The sequence below is a fragment of the Pelophylax lessonae genome, assembly GCF_965119305.1.
Source record: "Pelophylax lessonae genome assembly, chromosome: 11".
NCBI classification, from domain to species: Eukaryota; Metazoa; Chordata; class Amphibia; order Anura; family Ranidae; genus Pelophylax; species Pelophylax lessonae.
In genome coordinates this window covers 140,674,516-140,686,475 of record NC_138778.1, presented here as the reverse complement: position 1 = coordinate 140,686,475, position 11,960 = coordinate 140,674,516, and the positions used below count along the sequence as shown (strand labels likewise).

At 37.4% G+C, this 11,960-nt stretch overlaps 1 pseudogene across 1 annotated transcript; it reads left to right on the top strand.

Annotated features, from left to right (window-relative positions):
• Nucleotides 1–2,998: 2,998 nt before the first annotated feature.
• Nucleotides 2,999–5,932, top strand: LOC309566921 (annotated as a pseudogene). The gene is made up of 2 exons: nt 2,999–3,544; nt 3,657–5,932. The product of its transcript is annotated as an uncharacterized misc_RNA (transcript).
• The last annotated feature ends 6,028 nt before the right edge of the window (nt 5,933–11,960 follow it).

Genomic DNA, 11,960 nt, shown 5'->3' with positions numbered 1-11,960 from the left:
ATATATATATATATTTTTTTTTTTTTAAATATATTTTTTTTAGGGGATATAAATATATATCTCTCTCTATATAAATATATATCTCTCTATATATATATATATATATATATATATATATATATTTTTTTTTTTATTAATCATATAATTTTAATACATTTATTTATGATATATATATATATATATATGTGTATTTGTATTATGCGTATGTTTTTGATAAAATTATTGGGGATATATATATATTGATTTAGAAATATAAAAATATATATATAGAGTGCTAAATATATATATTTATATAAATCTATTTGGATTATGCGTACATTTATTGTGGATATATACACGTAAATATATATTTATATATCCACAATAAATGTATAATAAATATACGCATAATCTAAATACATTTATATATATATATATATATATATATATATATTTTATTTTTATTTTTTTCTATTAATTTACCTTAAATTTTTTTGTATACATTTATTGAGGAATATATGATTATATATATATATATATATATATATATATAAATTTTCCTTATATTTTGTATACATTTATTGAGGAATATATTAATATATATATATATATATGGTTTTTTTTGGGGGGTTTTTTTTGTTTTTTTTATAAATGGCGTACAGTAGCGTACAATTTGTTGCCCTTCAGAGGTTTCAAAACCACGACTCACACAATGCCTTGACAGACAATGTTGGTCCCGGTCATGTTTTGAGTCGTAATTTTGCATAATTATTTTAATATTAGTTTAGAAACATCTGGAGGGCCACATATTGAAATCCATTTCCATATAAAAATATTCTAGACAGCTCAGCAATGCCCTGGTCACTTGAAGGAGAAATATCAAAAGTGAAGTGGCTCTATCTCCCATTTTCTATAGAACCATTGCACGTCCCTGCATGTGAACGTACTTTTACATTTAATTTCTATATAAACCGTATATTATAAAAAAAAAAATATATATATATATATATAAACCTAATCCCTTCTACTATTATAAATATTTTAATGTGGTATGGTTTTATATTATTATTGGTATATTTATATTCTAAAAGCCAGGCTTTGTGTATACTACATTCTTTTTTTTTTTTAGCTCCCAGACGTCTTCAAATTCCTAGCAGGCTTTGTTTTTATCAGACGGCAGACAGAGATAATTAGTTTATTTTGCTCCTAAACCATCTCACCAACCCCCATAGCAGTTGATTCTTTTATATTCTACTAAAGCATCTTTTTTTTTCTTTTTTTTGGAATCCTTACACACATAGTGATATATGATACCTACTAAGGCAGTGATGAATAACCTTTTTGAGACCGAGTTTTTTCACCTCAAAGTGCCAGCAAAGCAATTAAATCAGAATACACATTAGGGTTGGCAATATAGTTGCCCCACATTTGGTGCAGTATAGTTCCCCACATTAGGTGCCATATAGTTCCCCACATTAGGTTGGCAATATAGTTCCCCACATTAGGGTTGGCAGTATAGTTCCCCCACATTAGGTGCAGTAGATTTCACGACATTAGGTGCAGTATACTTCCCCACATTAGGGTTGGCAGTATAGTTCCCCCACATTAGGTGCAGTATAATTCCCCACATTAGGTGCAGTATAGTTCCCCACATTAGGATTGGCAGTATAGTTCCCCCCACAAGGTTGGCAGTATAGTTCACCCACACTAGGTTGGCAGTATAGTTCTCCAACATTAGGATTGCCAGTATAGTTCCCCCCACAAGGTTGGCAGTATATTTTCCCCTCCACAAGGTTGGCAGTATAATTCCCCCCCACAAGGTTAGCAGTATAATTCCCCCCCACAAGGTTGGCAGTATAATCCATCCCCCACCAGGTTGGCAGTATAATTCTCCCCCACAAGGTTGGCAGTATAATTCCCCCCACAAGGTTGGCAGTATAATTCCCCCCCACAAGGTTAGCAGTATAATTCCCCCCCACAAGGTTGGCAGTATAATCCATCCCCCACCAGGTTGGCAGTATAATTCTCCCCCACAAGGTTGGCAGTATAATTCCCCCCCCCCACAAGGTTGGCAGTATAATCCATCCCCCACCAGGTTGGCAGTATAATTCTCCCCCACAAGGTTGCCAGTATAATTCCCCCACAAGGTTGGCAGTATAATTCCCCACCAAACCACAAGGTTGGCAGTATAATTTCCACCCACAAGGTTGGCAGTATAATTCCCCCACAAGGTTGGCAGTATAATTACCCCCACAAGGTTTGCAGTAAAATTCCCCACACTAGGTTGGCAGTATAGTTCCCCCACATTAGGTTGGCAGTATAGTTCTCCCACATTGGGTGCAGTATAGTTCCCCCACATTGGGTGCAGCATAGTTCACCCACATTAGGTTGGCAGTATAGTTCTCCCACATTAGGATTGCCAGTATAGTTCCCCCCACAAGGTTGGCAGTATACTTCCTCCCACAAGGTTGGCAGTATAATTGCCCCCCACAAGGTTGGCAGTATACTTCCCCCCCCCCCACAAGGTTGGCAGTATAATTCCCCCCCACAAGGTTGGCAGTCTAATTCCCCACCAAACCACAAGGTTGCCAGTATAATTTGCCCCCACAAGGTTGCCAGTATAATTCCCCCCACAAGGTTGCCAGTATAATTCCCCCCACAAGGTTGGCAGTATAATTCCCACCCACAAGGTTGCCAGTATAATTCCCCCCACAAGGTTGGCAGTATACTTCCCCCCCACAACATAGGTTAACAAAGACAAAATGTAAATTAAACTATCACTAGCACCGCATGTAGCAGTTCTCATGAGGGGAAAATTTGTGTAATGGGACCGCTAAACATCATGTTACAATATCAGGCAGGCAACACTCATCTGTCTCATGTTTTTCTATTTTTTACTTTTGCTAAACTACATATTTCCAGTGTGTCGTACGCATCTGTATTTTTGTGAAAAATATATTACACAAAATCTTTTCAAAATTTTTATAATTTTTTAATTTATTCTCAAACAACTTTTAGCATGCCATCATGCATTATCAAGGGATGTGAAAGTCGGCGGAGAAAGGGAGACAAATCCATCAGTATGCATGGTTTCCCATGGGATATCAATCGGATCAGAAGATGGCTAGTCAACAGTGGTCGTTTCACAGACAACCTAGAAGAGATGGTACAAAAGATATTAAAAGGAAAATTGACTGACAACTATAGAATGTGTTCACTTCATTTTGAAACACATTCTTATACATATGATGAGGATCGGCGGAGACTAAGGCCTGATGCAGAACCTACTATCTTTCCACCATTTGCTTCTACATCATCCACAGCAAGTATCAATTTACCATATACATCAGCATTTGCTCCATTGTCTACAGTGCAAACATGTGCTAGTATAATCACTTGCTCAACACCAACTACATCCGTGGTAACATATACCTGTGCATCTTCTACGTCTACGCATGTTACCTTTGTATCTATGCAAACACCAACCTGCACAACAACAGTGATGGCAACGCAATTTACAAGTCTCCCGTGCTTAGCTCCAAGCATCCCTGGACCTCAAGAACATGTAGATAGCTCCTCATTATCATTAGGATGTCAAGTTGACATTATTACTGATACTTTAGAAATAAATATGGACTTGGCAAAAGCAGGACCATCATCAACTGTTTTGCAAACAGACAGCAATGGGAGAATCTACACAATTAGAAACACCAAACAAAAGGAAAAGCAGTCAAACTATCAGAGATTTTGCAACCAACACCACACCCTTCATTTATTTTAGTCCGAGAAGAAAAGAAGCATTTGAACGAAAAAGAAAACGCTCAAGTATCTGTCGAAAAATTATTTCGGATGAGGAAGTCTCAGAGGCTATTCAAATTGTTTTGACTAAAGATACTATGCAATCAGAACATTCGGATTTGGGAATAGCTGAGCTTGTGGATAAACCACTATCACCAATTGTCCCAGAACAAGCGGATTCAGGCTTGAATATTCATTTAATTCAAGATACTAGCATGCCAAATGAAATAACAGATAAAGAAGAAATAATTACAGCCAGACAGAGTACTTCCTTTGAGCCTTTGACGTCTACACCATCAAAAACGTATTCTATGCCTGGCTCAAGGAAAATAAAATTTCAAAAAGAACATAACTATTTTTCAAAGCCTAAAGAGCCTGAAATGTTATCATCTCTAGATTTTGATGTTTACCCACAATCGACTTTAAGTGTGCTTCCAGAAATGCCAGAAATGGTAGGAGAACTTTCACCAATTCATGCATGTGAGGATGAAGAAAATGAAGTTGAAATAGAAGATGCTGAAACAACCATTTCTACTTTTATTGATATTGAGGACACTTCATTTCATCCAACAGAATGTGAGGAAGAGGCAGATGAATCTGATGAGTCGAGTAGTGAGGATGAGGAGGAAAAATTGCATGACAAAAATTTTGAATACCTATTTGATGTAAACGAGGATGTTGTAAGAGATTTAAAATTTCTCATATTTGAATCTTGTTTTAAAAAATGAATCAGCATGATCCCTTGCTCCGTTAAAAGAAATTGTCATGGACATTTGACGCATTACAAGAAATACTTTTTAGGGAGCATGTTTTCTTTAAGTGTGAGGTGTTCGGAAGGTCATGTGCGCCAAATATGGAAGTCTCAACCTACAGTCAATAACAAACCTGCAGGAAATTTGTTGTTGTCCGCATCCACTGTACTGAGCGGCAATAGTTTCCGCAAAATAGAAAGTATGTTTAAAATTATGAACATGAAAATAATATCCAAATCCACTTTTTTCACTTACCAAAAGCAATATATTTTTGCAGGAATACATCTAACCTGGAAAAATGAACAGGAAAACTTACTCCAAGATATAGGTAGGGCTCCATTATACCTAACAGGCGATGGACAAAATGACTCACCAGGATTCAGTGCGAAATATTGCACGTATACACTGATGGAGGCTGATTCAAAAAAAATTTGCGCTTTTCATGTCCAACAGTTGGAACCCACTACCTCATCTGTGGCATTAGAAAAAATTGCCTTCAGGAAGACACTACAGCAGCTGATTGATAAAAACATGGATATCTCGACAATTGCCACGGACCGCCACATATCTATCAGAAAAAATTTGCGAGAGGAATTCCCATATATAGACCACCAATTCGATGTGTGGCATTTGGCAAAATCCGTGAGAAATAAGTTAGCTGCTGGGGCAAAAACTAAAAATACAGAGATGTTACTATCATGGATTCAGCCTGTCAAAAACCACCTATGGTGGTGTTCACGCACGTGTGAAAGAGACCCAGAGAACTTGGTCGAGAAATGGAAATCAGTTGTGCGGCATCTAGCAAATGAACATGCGTGGGAGGAAAATTCTGTATACGCCCAATGTTACCATCAACAACTGACCGAGGAACAAAAGGAAAAAAAAAATGGCTTGTTCCAGGGTTGCCAGCACACAACCATTTGTCCAAGATATGTTTGAATCCTGTGATTTTGAGGGACATAAAGCAGTTGTCGAATTTTTGCCATACTGGTGAATTGGAGATATACCACAGTGTATGTCTAAAATATCGGCCTAAACGGATACACTTTTTCGTAGACTCGATGATTGCCAGAACACAATTAGCTGCCTTGGACCATAACAGGAACGTTGGTCGAATCCAAGCCACGGTCAAAAAAGCATCGGCAGTCAGTCAACCAGAGGGCTCTCAACGGCACTCCTTTGTTTATTCTAAAGCACGGAGAGCATGGTTGGTTAAGGCAATCTATGAACCTACATCTCAAGATTTTATGGCTGAAGTTTTGGACAATGTGTTCAAAGTTCTTATTGACCCAACACTGTCCGATTGGGAGTCACAGAGAGGGACATTTTCAAGCAACATTGCACCTGTGCCAAAACCGGACACTGCAACATTACTTGAAGAGTTCCAGTCTAGATTCCACTAATTAAACTTATTTATTCTTGCTATGGACTATCATTATTCATATTAAAGGACATCTGTCATTATCATGACTTGCACTAAACCTATTACTCAGGCTTGTAGTGCTGGTGATGCTGATTAAAACGATACTTACCTTATGAAAAACGTTTTGGAAGAAATCTTATTTTTTTTTTGTTATATGTAAATCACATGCTTGTGGCTCAGTGTTACTCGGTGACGTCACTAATGAATATTCTTGCCTGCCTCCTGTCATGTCTGCTGGGGGGAGAAGGTGGCTTTAAGGAGGACCGCGCACGACACATGCGCAGCTCCCGTAATGTAGTCAGATGAGGCAGACATGACGTCACTGAGTCCCATAGAGGCCCAAGCCTGTGATTTATATAGAACCAAATAAAAGGATATCTCCCCAGACGCTGCAACGTTTTTCAGAAGGATAAGTCGTGTTTGAATCATCATCAACCGCACTACAAGCCTGTGTAACAGGTTTAGTAAGGGTGATGATGATGACAGATATCCTAAAAATGTTCTAAGTTGTTAAAATTTTAAGTTTTTATACCTCATAATCATACCCATATGTTATATATAGTACTTTTTTTTTTTAATCATAACCTTTATGTTGTCACTTTATTAAAAAATTATTTTGATTGTTTTTGGTTTTAATTTTTTTTATAATATTTTAAAGAAAAACCAAAATAACAAACTAAAAGAAAAAAAAAAAAAAGGTTGTATGTTTAGATTAAATTCATATCACACAGAAGTAAATTTTATCAATATATTTTATTAAATAACATAGAAATAATAAATATATAAATAATTTATAATTATTTATACATAAATAAATATTAAATATAATATATCTCTAATAATCCTTTTTAATAGTGCGATAACATTTGCTACAGTAAAATTGTCAACAATAACAGCTTCTCTAACCATTATTTATACTCAGGACCGGCAGGTTATACATATCGACATGCTCTCTGACTAACATGGGTAAATCTTTTAATACTTTTAAGGAAAACCGTCCTATATTGACTAACTCACTATCCACAGGTAACTGTGGATGATGTTGGGGACGGTGATTTAAATGAATCCATATCCTTGCCTTTATTCATCTAGCCATTTGCCATCAATTTAACTTTTTGCAGTATATGCAATTTAGACTATAACTGGCACAGGCGGGGTTTACTTCAACTCCAAAAGACCATAAGGTGTGACCACCTTTCTCCTGCGCTTGGTATCCCAGCCCCACTACCGCACTCCTCACGGGACTCAATCCTGGCTTCTCAAATGGCTATGGTCTTGCTGCCCAAAACGGACTGGGGTAGTCCACCGATACTAAAAGCAAAGAAAACAAAAAGAGGGCGCACCGACCTAGCGCATTATCCTCAATAACAGGCTTTATTGTATAACATTAAAAATGGCTACTCACAGACATAGATGATAGTAAAGCATGTCGAGCTTAACTGCTCAAATGTCCGGGTCAGTCCATGTAAATGTCCATGACCGATGAGATGATGGCTGACGCGTTTCGAGGCTCAGCCTCTTCCTCAGAGCTACCTTTACTTCAACCTAATGACACTGTGATGTGAGTCACTCCTGCCCCTCAGCTACGCTTATGATTACTTATTCCCCGTCCCTACAGCTACCTGAGGCCAATGAGGTACTGACATCACATTGACATTAGGCTGAATAAAACACTGTGCCAGTCAGAGTATAATTGGCATATACCGAATAAATAGTCTTGTTGAAAAAAGGCTGGTCGGATAAGGGCATGTTAGGGATCATATAAACCAGCATCCCCCGCACTATCTAATGTAACGTGTGGATAGTGAGGTGTTAAATATGTGATGGTTGTCCTATAATTAAACACTTATAAACAATAATCCACAATATGTAATAAAATGTAAACAATGTATTTTATAATTCTTTTTTTTACAGCTGTCTTGTGTTCAGAAATTCTGAGCAAAAGGTGGTCTATTAGCATTGTAATCACTGAACCACTGAAAACCGGTGTATTGGTTTTCCATATCAGGGAATCTGGTACGTACAGCGTTTATTACACACGATGGAATCGGAACCCGGTTGCCTTTTCCCAGAAATCCATAAATCATTGCAGTAAAAAAACGATAAGCAATCCATCGATAGTTTCTGAAAAATAACAAATTGGCAGCGTTGATTATATAAACATAAAATAAGTAATAGCCAGATTTACCAACATTATGTAAACTACACCCCACACACAATGTAATATTGGGTATAGTGAGCATTTAAACCCCACAGTTGTCCTACTGTGGTTTTGAAGAGGATGCATTTAAAGTTAAAAATCATATTTCTCAATGTTAAAGCCCACTGTTCCATAGATCAGTCAAACGCCAGTGTGGTGTAAATTCGCAATTCAAATTTTGTTACATTCTGTGACTCGTGTAGTTTCCTAAACGGTGTCCCGCTTGGGTAGTGGGAAAAATTGTTCTGGCACAACCGGGGGCTTTGTTAGGCTTGGTTCCCATATAGCAGTATTCCGGCACAGTTTTCCTCCAGCGTGCACCGGAGGGAAACTGATGCTAGAAATGATGCCATTCATTTCAATGGGGCATTTCACAATCATCCTGGTTGGACATGACGGAGGGCACCGGACAAGGGAACGTAGCTTGCTGCGTTCCCCTGTCCATTGCCCTGAAAGAATGGAAGCCACATGCCATACAACTGATGGCAAGTTGTCATAAATTGTGGCATCAGTTGAGTAGAGATATAAGATGAGTTCACCTATGTCGGATTCCAGACATATGTGAACCCAGCCTAAATGCATATTTGAAAATTATATTTCTCAATTATGAATTTGACTCCTTCTATTCTTAGTTTTTTACCGCCCCCTGCAGTGCACTAGCCATCCACTTATGGTGTACTTCAATATTTAGAAGAGATGGGGTTATAAATGATGTGTGTTTTTTTATGATAACGTTATTTTAAAAAATGATAAATTACGATTAAACACTAATTTTATAGAACAATAAATAATTTATTTGTACTTATGCAAAAGTCATGAAACAAATGTGGGCTACTAAGATTCAATTTACTCGTTTATACGTTGCTCAAGGTGGGTAGTTTAAAAAATAGTATTCAATTTTTTTTTTTTTTTTTATGTTCTAGAACAGTGTTTCTCAAGTTCAGTCCTCATGACCCACCAAACAGGTCATGTTTTCCAGATTTCCTTAGTCTTTCACAGGTGATATAATTATGGTCAGTGAATCAGTCATCACCACAATTATATCACCTGTGAAAGACTAAGGAAATCCTGAAAACACCACCTGTTAGCGAGTCCTGAGGACCACGCTTGAGAAACACTGTTCTAGAACTATAGGGGATTCATAAATAAAACATGTCAGAAAAAAATCATTTTAGAAAATGGTTCTCAAAATTTACGCTCCCTCCCTTCTTATCTCTCTACTCTGTTATTCTAAAAATTTAAAGAGACAAGAAAATACATAATTTTTCATTTTTAATTAAAAAATTATTTAAAAAATGTACCTATTTAGTTCACGATTAAATTCTCTCTGTGACATCTGGTCAACAAGGACAGTGTAGGCCTCGAGTGCAGCTGTAGAAAGTATTTGAATTTCAAAATGAGGGTGTAAAGTAACACATTTGTTTTCTCCTCTGTAGTTATTAATTTGGGAAAATTCCCTACAACAAATACTTTCTACAACTGCACTCATGGGTTGACAGCATGTACATTGGCACCAGTGAGTGCTTCCACATCTGCCTTCAGGGTCAGGGATCGGTGCAGGCCGCTCTTCACCCGGACCCCATTCAGGGTCATTTTGGAAGCAGTACGGATGCAGTCGATTCTCTTCATCAATGGGAGACTGCAGGCGATGTAATAGGTTTTGAAGGAACTAGAAAATAAATAAAAGGTATATAATTAAAATACAGTATGAAACTTTATAAAAAGAAATATCACATATAGATAATAATATATGTTGAAATTATTGGACGGGTTAACGCTGCATAATACGTTCATCTGTATGTTATAGTCTGTTTAATCCAATTATCTTGCGTCTAAACAGAGAGGGTGGAAAATTGACAACGCAAAATATACCTTTAAATAATAACTACGTGTTTTAAAATGTATCACCTCTACTAAGTTTAATTTATAGGAGTAAGATTGTTGATGTCCCACCCCTGGGGACTGGATCCATCTAACCTACAGGGCAGTGGCTCTCTGTATAAAGTGCTCATGTCAACCACTGCACGAAGCTGTGGTTCACACTCCCCATACATACACTGCGACGGAATAGCAATTGGTTTTCAAGGCCAGTGCTTTTGTTGGACCATAGTAGTGCATGTAGGGGCCATGTCATCCAACACTTCATGCAGCATAATACCTGTGATCTATGCAGATAGCCAAGGGCTCATAAGGGAGATCAATTTGTACCCCTGTGTTTGGACTTCAACAATATTACTTGTATAATCTATTATAAGCATAGGGGATATATTTAAAAACAATGGGTTGTATTTTAAAGTTATACTTTCACGCTTCACTTTACCTCCTGTGCATAAATTAACATGATGGAGATAAAACAAAATAGAACTTGGACAATGAAGTGATGGACAATGGGAATATAATGAACTAGGGACATAATTTACTTAAATTTCAAGAATAAATTTTGATTGTTATGGGGGTATTCCTTGATGTTATAATTTTGTCTATCCTATTTTAATCAAATACCATTTAAAAAATAGAGTGTATAAGATGAAAGATCTATGGGGTCCCACCGCTGTGTACACAAGAGACCTTGGTGCAGCCCAGCCACAGTAATTTTGTAATAGCGAGTGGGCTCAGGGACAAAGAGTGACAGTGACATTACGTATGGTACACTCCATTATATTATATGCAAGATGTAGTTATAAAAGTGTTGAAATTAGCACTTTTACTTCACGCCCCTGTCCATTTCACATTCAAAGAGGGGTCCTTATGTGACATGACTATGATGCCACGTAAGCAGCGGCTGGCACACTATGCCGGGGGCTGCACCGAGATCTCTGAAGTTCCCAGAGCAGATCATTCATCTTGTTCCTTAGCCTTTTGATAGGGGATAACATAAAAATACTACAGACAAATCAAAAACAACAAAGAATAATATTTTAATTAATGAAAATAAAATTAATTACCGTATTTTCTGACACTATTCTAGTACGCGGTGCAGGAGTAGCTCTTACTTCCCCATTATCCTCTTCATTGGATTCTGATTCCTATAGGAAATAAATAGGAAAAAATTTAGAAGTATATATGCACACACACACACACACACCCACCCACATATTTTTGCGTTTTTAATACTAAATATACTTACATCATTTGAATTCCACTCTGAGCTTGTAGTGACAGTTTCAGTAGCCATAGACTCCTCGTCGAATAGTATTTCCTCCTCTGACTGTCTCAAAAAATAAAAAAAAAAATTGAACAAAAAAAATAAAAAGTATATATCCTATATATTTAAATAAATTGTAGATATAAAATATTATTTTTTAAATAATATTTTAATTTTAAAAGTTTGTGCAACACTAAAACATGGAGGTCATGTTCAGTGAAATTACAGAGTGTTGTATGGTTAGAAATAGAGGTGAGTAGAAGTTGTAAGTAACGAGGGGTATTTGTATATTTTTCGGGTTGTAGGGTGCGATAGGTGTAGGGTGAGATAGAGGTGTGAGGAGGACCGAAAGAGTGTTATAGGGTAAGGAGCAGGGTTAGAAAGGTATAGGGCGAGTTTTGAGGAGGACAGACAGAGTGGTATAGGGTGAGGGGTGAGGAGGAAGGACAGTGAGGTGTCGGCTTAGAAACAGGGATGATGAGGACAGACAGAGTGGTCTAGGGTGAGGGTGAGTGGTGAGGAGGACAGAGAGAGTCGTATAGGGTGAGGAGGAAGGACAGCGAGGTGTCGGCTTAGATACAGGGATGATGAGGACAGACAGAGTGGTCTAGGGTGAGGGTGAGTGGTGAGGAGGACAGACAGAGTCGTATAGGGTGATGGTAT